At 41.4% G+C, this 9997-nt stretch overlaps 1 protein-coding gene across 3 annotated transcripts in view; it reads right to left on the reverse strand.

The window, feature by feature from the left end:
- The window catches only part of dlgap1a (discs, large (Drosophila) homolog-associated protein 1a), a 110742-nt gene extending 101524 nt beyond the window's left edge, over positions 1–9218 (reverse strand). For 2 of the 3 annotated variants that reach the window (XM_068737670.1, XM_068737668.1), the window contains exon 1: positions 9130–9218. The gene's annotated coding sequence lies outside the window, so the exon portion shown is untranslated. The remainder of the gene's footprint in view (positions 1–9129) is intronic. The other variant, XM_068737669.1, reaches the window with a different exon arrangement.
- Positions 9219–9997: the final 779 nt, after the last annotated feature.

The following is a 9997-nucleotide window of genomic DNA, read 5'->3' on the forward strand; positions in this document are numbered from 1 at the left end:
ACCCGTCCATCAATCAATCTGCAACTTTTAGCAACAACGAAGGTGTGTGTGGAGCCACAGTCCTCCTTGTGGCTGTAAAACAGTGGATGAATAGTTTTGAGCGTCATGAGGATCTCCTTCAAACGACTGTGTTCAACTTTTTTTTTAAACATACAAGATTACATGAACATATCATGATAGCATTATAATTGACCTTTGCCCAATACTATTTTTTTCTGAATAGAGCTTAAACACATCATAATGCCAGTCAATCCAGCGCAATCATGAATCCCACCTCTCGTCTTGGCAAAACCCGCCCTGCATAGCTGGTTGAGGCAGAGAGGTTAGGCGTTGACCTTGAGTAGTTAGGGTCAAGATAGACCTTGGTCAGGGCATAGGATCAGAACAAATCAGGGTACCTCGATGATCATGGACGCCTGTACAATCCTAGCTCTTGAATGTTGCACAGGATGGGTATTGCCAAGAAAAGAGATTCATAATTACGCGTCAAAGCAACCTCCGTTAACGTTAGCTGTTAGCTCCATTTTAAGCAGGAGAGAGACCTTGCTGTCGGCAGATGATCCGGTCACTGTGGTTACTAAGAGCAGCATGATAGGAATGAACTACAATATAAGACTGAATAAGTTAATTGTTCAAAATTATTTTAAAGTTGTTCCACTACTGATTTTGGACTTGCAGCTGTGACACACTGCGAGTTTAATGTCTTCTTCACTCAGACTGAAGAACTTCTACACCAACCAGTCATAAGCGATCAGCTGAAAACCATGCTGTTTCAAGAGGCAGCCAATCAATCGGTGCAACTCTAATGTATATTTACAGTATAAAGCATGTGATTACCTAAGTCAGTGATTTTCAACCACTGTGCGTCAGGTGTGCCGTGGGAAAATGCCCAATTTCACTTAATCGGTCCAAAAAAACATGATTTAGTTGCTGCAAATAATTTGCCATTGTTGAGCGTCTGAGTCTGCAATATAGTGGCTGGCTGAGTAATTAAATACTATTCCATGCCAGTGGGTGGCAGGAGGTAGTGCAATAATTTAATTTAGGACAGTAGAATTAAATGATGCGCGGGAGAGGTTGCGGTGACAAGACGAACAGCAATAGAGAAATATTTGAAAAAGAAAAATCCAGACTCTGAACTGGCCCTGGACAACAAAACTAACAACAGAGAGAGACTAAGAGCTGTTGAAGAAGAGCTTCGTGTGAGCCTTTCTTCAGTTTCTGCCAGGATATCAGCTTTGTGTTCATCCAAACAGGCCCATGTTTCACACTGAGTAAGGATCAACACATTGAAAGACTTGTCATTAAATTGTCAGCATAGTATATGCTGTATTCTGCTACAATGTGTCATTTTGTAACTTTTTTGGTTGTTGGTGTGCCGCGGGATATTTTTAATGTAGAAAATGTACCGCGGCTCAGAAAAGGTTGAAAAACACTGACCTAAGTGAACAGATGTATATGAGTATTGTCAACGCAATATTTTAGTTATTTGATTTTTATATGTACTTCCTCTATAATGAATGCAAAAGGGGGAAAATGTAGCATTAACCAATGAAACTTTGGTAAAAGAAAAACAAAAAACGATGAAAATATAAAAATAATATCGTGATAACATTGTTGGCTATATCATCCAGCCCTAAGGCAGCGCCATGTGGAGCCTCCCCGAGTGCTGCTTCTATATGGTGCTTGACAGCTTCATTACTTTTTAAATGACAGCATTTGTCCATTGGCTGTATTGAGAAAGACAGAAGGATGTCACTCCTAACATCATAAACATGATGTGAATTGTATGAATAAAGCTGCACAGCTTTAATGCTCCTAATGAAAGACAGCAGGGGCAAATAGAGGGTGAAAGCTCCAGTGTAGCAGAGAGCAGGGCAGAGGAGTCAATCTACAGTATGGCAGGAATATTAAATGCAAGAATGGACCAACCAGCTTGAGGGTATGCATAATTTATAACTGTACACCAAAATAATCCCACTTAAGCAAAGACATGGGTGTGAGGGAGGTGGCTAGAGAGAAACAGAGAGGCAAGCAGCCAGGTAGTTTCTTCAGGACAAGAATATAAGAAATACAGCTGAGTTCACTGTGTAGTGCAATGGGGATTTGAACAATTAAAAACAGTGGGAACTACATTCTAACAATTATCTGCATGTTAGTTGGCAGACGGTAGATTATGTGCCAGATTATGCTTTGTCACTTCAATAACAGTCTCCTCGAAACAACTTTATCCATTTATCCCTAAATGATTAATCCCAATAATATCAACTATTGTGTGTCCACATTGTGAAAAAGCCACAGAAAACCTTACAGTGAAGGGAAAGTCAAGTTTCAAGTCTTTGAGCAACAGTCCAAATCCAGCCTCAAGTCTTTGGGAGGCAAATCCGAGTCAAATCTCAAGTCTTTGATTGAGAGTCCAAGTCAAGTCAATTCAAAGCATGTGCTGTACTATCACCACTTATTTATCTATTGGCATACAACTTCTAACTTTGATACAATACCTTGAAAAATATTAATATTTGTATAAAATACAATATTTTTGATACCACTGGGAACATTTTTAAAATCCTTGATGGCAATGGAGTCACAGAGAGGTCCCAGGAGGGGAACCTCCCACACTGAGCAGCCGGCCCTGATTCACCAAGATTGAAATGTTCAAATACATTTGGTTCATTATGAAACTGTGGTGGGCCTAGTCTGTTTAAATAGTTTACGGGAAACTCTGGAAGCTGTAACATGACAATGACGGCCCGCAAATTATTATTCAACAGGAGCGAGTGAGTGAGGGAGTAAGTGAGTGAGTGAGTGAGTGAGGGAGTGAGTAAGTGAGTGAGCAAGCGAGTGAGTAAGGGAGTGAGCGAGCGAGTGAGTGAGGGAGGGAGTGAGCGAGGGGATGTGTGGGCACTGCAGTGGAGTGTGTGGTTGTGTGTATCAGCTGGCTGTCAGAGAGAAGAGAGAGAGAGAGGAAAAAACGCAGCTGGTACCGATGTATCGACGAAAATTATGTACTGATCTAATGATGAAGGATTGTTTATGAGTCCCTAATCTCAAATCTGAGTCAAGTCTCAGGTCAAGTCTCATTTCACTGTGTGTGCTACTTAAGATTGACTCGGGTTAATGTGGCAGACTCTTATCCTCCTTCTCTGGTATGTAAGGATATCCTTACATCCTTTTAAGTAATCACGAGATAATGTTTCATAGACGATTCTGTTTTACGAACCCTGATGCATTCGGTATCGATTACACAGGTTGTGGAAAATCGGACTCACAAGATCCACGTAGAACTTGGGTGGGGGAAAAAAGGTCCACCGAGAGATGGTCAGCTAAAAGACATCTCTCTTAAAACATTTTAGTACTAATTATTGGTGGTAGCAAAATTTTGATGCAGAAACAACGCTGAGAGCGAATTGGACGTCTTGAGAAAGAAAACGAGAATGTATAGGTGTGCAGGGCAGTAAAGCATTTATAAATGCATGACAAGAAGAGGACAGTTGGAGATGTGGTTCTGGCCCTGAATGTCGGCTTACATCATCTCCAATGGTCAAAACCTTGCATCATCAGAGAACGCTCTTCTATATCATTCCCAAATGAATGTGATTGTTAGACTTTTGTCATGGTATATATTTTGACTTCTTTCAACATCTCAGGTAAGGCACAGGTGGAACTAATATGGCTCCAATCCATCCAAATATTGCAATATATGCAGCTGAAAAAAAAGGTTAATAGCGACACTTGAAAAGTCAAGTCAAAGTCTTCAGTTTAGTCAGGTGCACCCCCCTCATGAAACAGTTCTGCAAAAAAAAAAAACACAGTTTGGGACCCGCTGCACAATGGGTTTAATGGTAAAAAAGGATCATACAGAAGTGCCCACTCTTTTCAGGAGATCAATTTTAAGAAAATGGTGTAAGTGCTGAAGAGAGAATAATATAACTAGATACTTGTAGATAACAACTAAATAAATGGACTAAACTTTGTCCTACCCAATGCACACAACCTCAGCATTTAGCATTACCACAAATGTTGGAAATAGGGATTATCTAATTTACTCTCCACGATGCTCTCGCTACCTTTCGGTCAAACCGGTTGTCTAGTGTTTTAACTGTGTCCTGCTCTGGTGGATGAGCAAGCTACGGTACCTCACACAATGAAGGCAACCTGGGATGCCCCCATGTAATTCACGACGCCGGTCAATTCAGAGTGTTTTACAACTCTAAATGCTGCCGATTCCAAACAGTGTGACTCACTAACCGCCATTCGACCCTCACCTTGTGCTGAACTCAACCCTTTCAGTTCGATTGTCACTCAGAAAGGAAGTGTACAAATATGTGAAAATTAATTTTCTTGACCATTGACTTTTTCTCTTTATGTCACTTTTCAGCTGTTCTCAGTGCTGGAATGACTTTGCAATAATGCATGGCAACCCTGCATAAGGTAAGCCTGTTGTCCATTAGTAAAAATCCTATTCACCCCTGCAAAACTGCAAAACTGAACCAAAAGACTCAAAAAAGACTTCCATGAATAAACATCACACATGGAGTGGAACTAAGAGTGGAGGAGTAACAGGCTGTTCAGACGGAACTTGTAACATCATATTTTAAGTGTCAAGCGACTCATTGTGTTCACACGAGATGTGCTGTCTAGGCAGTACATCAAAACCAAGAGCTGTGAAAGCACCAACAGGAATTCACTCTGACACCATGAGTGTTTCATCAACTAGCTAATGCACTGAAACAGTTTGAAGAAGGTCAAAGACGAACTGTTATGGCAAAAGACAGCAGCACAAAGAGCTTAAAAATGGAGCAGATTAATCAACACAGCTATTTCTCCTGAGCATTTTTATTCATGCATTCGTCTTTATGGTATAAGCAGAGAATTAATGCTGGTAGTGGGAGGCCCCCCTACTTAATAGATCAATCGACTTTCATGATGACACAGGCAAACCCCAAAGGTCAGCTACCGAGTTACGCATGCAAGAAGCATATCAAGACTGCCTGTTATTTCTAGCTCTCAACATTTTATGGATACCACTTCTGTGAACAGACATGTGTATTAAAATGGGAATCAGTATTTGAGGTATAGCTTTAGAACCATGATGTAATTTTTACATGTTTTACCTAGGCGGCAACTTACGGTTCTGCCAAGTGAAGCCGATGCGGAAGTGTCTTAAAACTTCTCGCTACTGACCAGCAGGGAGCGACTCCTCTGGTTGCAAAAAGAAGTCAGATTGTAGAGAAGTTTATGAGAAAATGACTCTACTTCTCTCTTGATTTATTACCTCAGTAAACATTGTAAACATGAGTTTATGGTCTCAATCTCTAATTCCAAGTCTTCTTCAATTCATCATTAAGTTCATTTAGTAAATTATGCTCTATTTAGAGTTAAATAGACCATAAAGCAGAGTATGCTTTAGGGCAGGGCTACCTTGTGATTGACAGGTCGCTGCCGCTACCAGAGACGTATACGGCGTCCCTATGTCACTCCTATGCATTCTAAATATGGTCACTTCCATTTAGGGCTGCAACAACGAATCGATAAAATCGATTATTAAAAGCGTTGGCAACAAATTTCATTATCGATTCGTTGTGTCGCGCGATTATTACACCACTCAATGAGTCGCGGAGATGTTTGAGTATAAAAAAAAGTTGAGTTGAGCGCAGAGCAGAGCGGAGGTAGAGGAAAGACCATCGGAGAGACCCGTAACGTTGTTCTGAAACACACGGCGGAGGCAGAGAAATCAGTACGACCTAAATCATCCAAGGTGTGGCAGCATTTCTCACTAAATAAAACGAAAAAGTGTGCACGATATCCAAAAGCGACATGGCACGACACGGGAGCACCACGGTGATGATTCAGCACCTAAAACGTAAACATGTTGGAGTCCTTGAGGAGGAGGAAGGGAGTTCAACAGCAGGTTAGTCACTACAGAATCCTACTGTTGTTCCGTTTTGTAGGGAGGAATGTAACATCCCTCCAGTAGCTCTCCTGGTGCTGCTGTTTACTCGTTATACTGCTTGACAAGCATGACAAGTTAGCTTTAGCTCGTTAATAACAGTAGTAAAGCAGGGGTGGTATAGTTTGCAAGACTAAAAACACATCTTTATTCACTCGCCTTTTCCCCGCCAATTCATCGATTAATCGAAAAAATAAACGACAGATTAATCGATTATTAAAATAATTGTTCGTTGCAGCCCTACTTCCATTCATTGTCTGCAATGTCGTAATCCAAAATGGTGACGGTGAAATCGCCAAACTCAAGGCTTCATAACGGCAGTCCACAACCACAAGAATCAAAAGGTTACTCTCCCATTAACTCAGAGTTACCCACAACCATTAACACTGCCTCTTAACTCAAATAATGAGCAATAAACTAAGATCAGAACCATGCTTAGCTAGTGAACCAGCTAGCTAGGTAGGTAGCATGTGGAGCCTTGTTAAGCTGAACAAATAAGAGATGTTAGCTTCTGTGTACTATGTTTATGAACTGCAGCGACTAGAAGGATGATTCAGAATGACTTTGACGCTTCTGCTCTAGCTAACAGGAGCTAACTGGCTAATTCTTGTATGGGGGCAGGGGATTTGTAAATAGGGGTGCACCCCCGAAACCCAGTTCTAAACAGGAACCTCCTGAAAATCCTAAATTTGTGAAAACTGTAGTATTTATTTAAGTATTGATAAAGTTAACTGTTCTGATATCATTACTGAAGAGATGAGTGAGATTTCCATAGTGGACAAAACTGAAATTGCCATAGCGGAAAATAAGGTTATCAAGCGATTATTGGCAGCGCCACAAAACTTCTCTCTCTCATCTCAGTCTCTCATCCACCATTGCTATGGCCTAGCTATGGCAAGCTACAACAAGAGCCGTCTTACTCTGTAGTCTAACTGTTTAGTTTTAGTTTAGTTTGTTTCATTCTTGTAAACCGAGCCGCTGGCTGAGACAAACTTACCCTCCTGCCTCTACCAGCTGGTCGCTGCAGGCAGGGAGGAGTACAGAAGGACAGAGGATGACAGGATGAAGGACTGATACTGACGATGTCTGTGTTCTTCTTTCTTCATAAACTTCACTCAGTATTGCGACGACAGAGATGTGATTTATTTCATTGACATTTTGGATACGATTCCAGTGAGATATTATTGAGTTTATATTTTAAACATTACTGTTGCTGCTGTAGAGACAACATTTAGTTATATAATACAAATATATTATAATCCTGTTCTTAAATGTATCTTGTTCTAAAATAATATATTTTTTAAAAGGCAATTTTTTGTAATGTAAAAGAGCCAATAACTGCACTAAAAGTGACATTGTGAAAAGTGACATTATGAAATAAAAAGTGTCATGAACTACAAATAAAACGGAGGAAAATGACATTTTGAAATTAAAGCTTCTGATGGCATTTGAAATTTAAAAAATCCTTTTTAAATTAAAAAGCAGTTTTATAAAACCATGTTGTTGTGGAATATGATTGAAATAGCATTTCAACAAGGCAGAAATAGTTGAATCTGGCAAATTACTCAATTCATCCAATAAGTGATTAAAAAAAAATAAACGCAACAAATCAAGATATTTGAAAAAGCTGGAACCAGGAACGGTTGTCACATTTTCCTCAATAAATGACTGAAACAATAACACAATACAAAATTGATGATTACATTACTGATATTCCAGTCATTGTTTCAGCAGCACACCAAACAACCTAAAACCTCAAAAGCAACTTGTCTTTCATGGAAGAAATGTCCCTCTAACTCTGAATCATCCACAGACTTCACATTGACATTGGAACTACTTAGTGTTGGTGGGAGTTTTACTCCCGTTGTTAGGAGGCGTGTCCTTGTTTCCTGTATATTTCCCCATGATGTCCTTTTTATTATTATCATTATTGTAATAAATGCAAGAGCAATTACGTTATTGACCACAACACAAAATGTAATTGACCCTGTTTAGCAAGTTACGAATCATCACTTTGCATAGAAAAGCATTGAAGGATGAGAATACACTGTTCCATTATGATGAATGCATAGACAGAAGATATAGAGCATTGTAAAAAAAACAAACTTGTATGAAGGTGATGTGCCGTGGAACTGAATCACCTCTCCACGTTGGATGGGAATATAATAATCTAATTCTTCCCCAGCTGACACTCTGCCCACGCACTCGTCGTCACCAGTAGGTCTCCTTGAATTAGAAACACGCGAGGATCTGCACGTCCTCAGCCACGGGCGACCACTGACGCTGGTGTCTCTGAGCTCACAACTTCTCTCACCAAAAACAAAATGACTCTGCACACCACTTTATGACCTCACGCGACCCCTTTCGCGTTTCATCTGTCGGCTGTAAATTAATTAACTGGCGGTGAAGCGAGCGTGTGCGTTTACTCCATAGCACCCCCCCGTATCCAGCTGCCGCCTGCGTGTGCGCGCGCTCCATCCTGACAGAATCAAGGAGGTATTGCAGTATGTGTTGTTGGGGGGGCGCGCGCGTTATGATGTCTGTGTGACATGGAGCGAATGTCGCCTCTGATTTCCGACAATTCAACGGTGTGGCTCGTAAAGCTTCCGACGCAAACCCCGTATCTTTAGGTGATTAATCAACACCTCTGTCAAGAAAGCCATGTTCATTTCGAACCACACATAACCACTGCACCTTGTCAACACTGTATTTTTTCGGTGGAAAAAAACGAGCTGTCGCCGCGTCCATCACTCCAGAAACTTTAAAATTGTATTGAATGTGGGGGGCGTTAAGTAGCTACACAGACGAATTTCTGAGGGCTCACTCGGAAGGTTTTTCGACATATTGTATGTGGCATTACGCGACGTTACATTTGTAAAACTAGCAAGGTTAAGGCCACGTTAAATTGCGAGAAATTTGAATGGCAAACTGCAGCGTTAGTCTCCCCACGCGCGTCAACGGCGCGGCGGGTTCTGCCGCTGAAGCTCCCGTTAACGTCAATGCAGCTGAGAGCAAAAGCACATTTCAAAAGGGACGTTCCATCACCGGTGGTCCCTCTTACCGCTGTGAGTCATTTTGTCAACGGGCAGCGGTTCGCATTGATAAGGCTGTTGAATCCGGAGCCCGTCGCGCGCTCGAACCCCGCATCTTACAACACGCGGGTTTAAAGCCCAGCTTACCTTTTGCCGTACAACAGCAGCTCCTCACACCATCGCTGAACGGAGGCACCGGCTGATAAATCCAAAAAGCACGTCCGTTTCTCGAAGCGAGGCGACCACAGCAGAGAGTCACTGTTGGAATGTGTGTGTGTTTGTATTGTGTGTGTGTGTGTGTGTGTGTGTGTGTGTGTGTGTGTGTGTGTGTGTGTGTAAGCGCGTGCGTGTGCGCGAGTGCATGTGAATGTGGGGGCATCAAGTGGCGCAAGCCTGTGGTCCGTGAACTGCGACAAGTTAACCACAGCTAGTCAGAATCACACCGGAAACCAGACAATTCGGTTCTAGAAAATAAAAGCATACGGTTCTCGTGACATAAATGTAAAAAAAAACAACGTTTGGAATTGAATTATTGACAACTGGTTAACTGATTAAGATCTCTTTGAGTTTAAATACATAACGTGGCAAATTCACTAGCCCATATTAAATCAAACTCCTCCCATGTCTTCAAGTCATCATTTGACTGAGGTGAGGTTATGCAAGATCAGTCCTCCAGGTAATGGACAAATATGTAGCTGTCAGATTTGTTTCATATGTTGACAGCACTGGTGGACTCGGGAAGAAACGCACCAAAAGTGCCCTGATTGATGCCCCCTGATAGATAAAACAATATAAAGTGCCCTATTGGATGCTCTTAAAGAGCTAATGTGATGAAGTGCGATATGAGCCGCCCTACAGGCCGCTGGTGCCCCAAAAATGTTTCGCCCCTGCCCCTCAAAGAGCCTTAGTACAGCACTGGCTGACACCTTGTTAAATATAGTTGTTTGAAGTATAATTATAAATCTTTACATTTTTTTTAATCATAGCATATCTACGCTTGAGCACAAATTTCTCC

Source organism: Cebidichthys violaceus, unplaced genomic scaffold, assembly GCF_023349555.1.
Source record: "Cebidichthys violaceus isolate CVI_PGR_0920_01 unplaced genomic scaffold, fCebVio1.0.p SCAF_8, whole genome shotgun sequence".
In the NCBI taxonomy this organism is placed as follows: Eukaryota; Metazoa; Chordata; class Actinopteri; order Perciformes; family Stichaeidae; genus Cebidichthys; species Cebidichthys violaceus.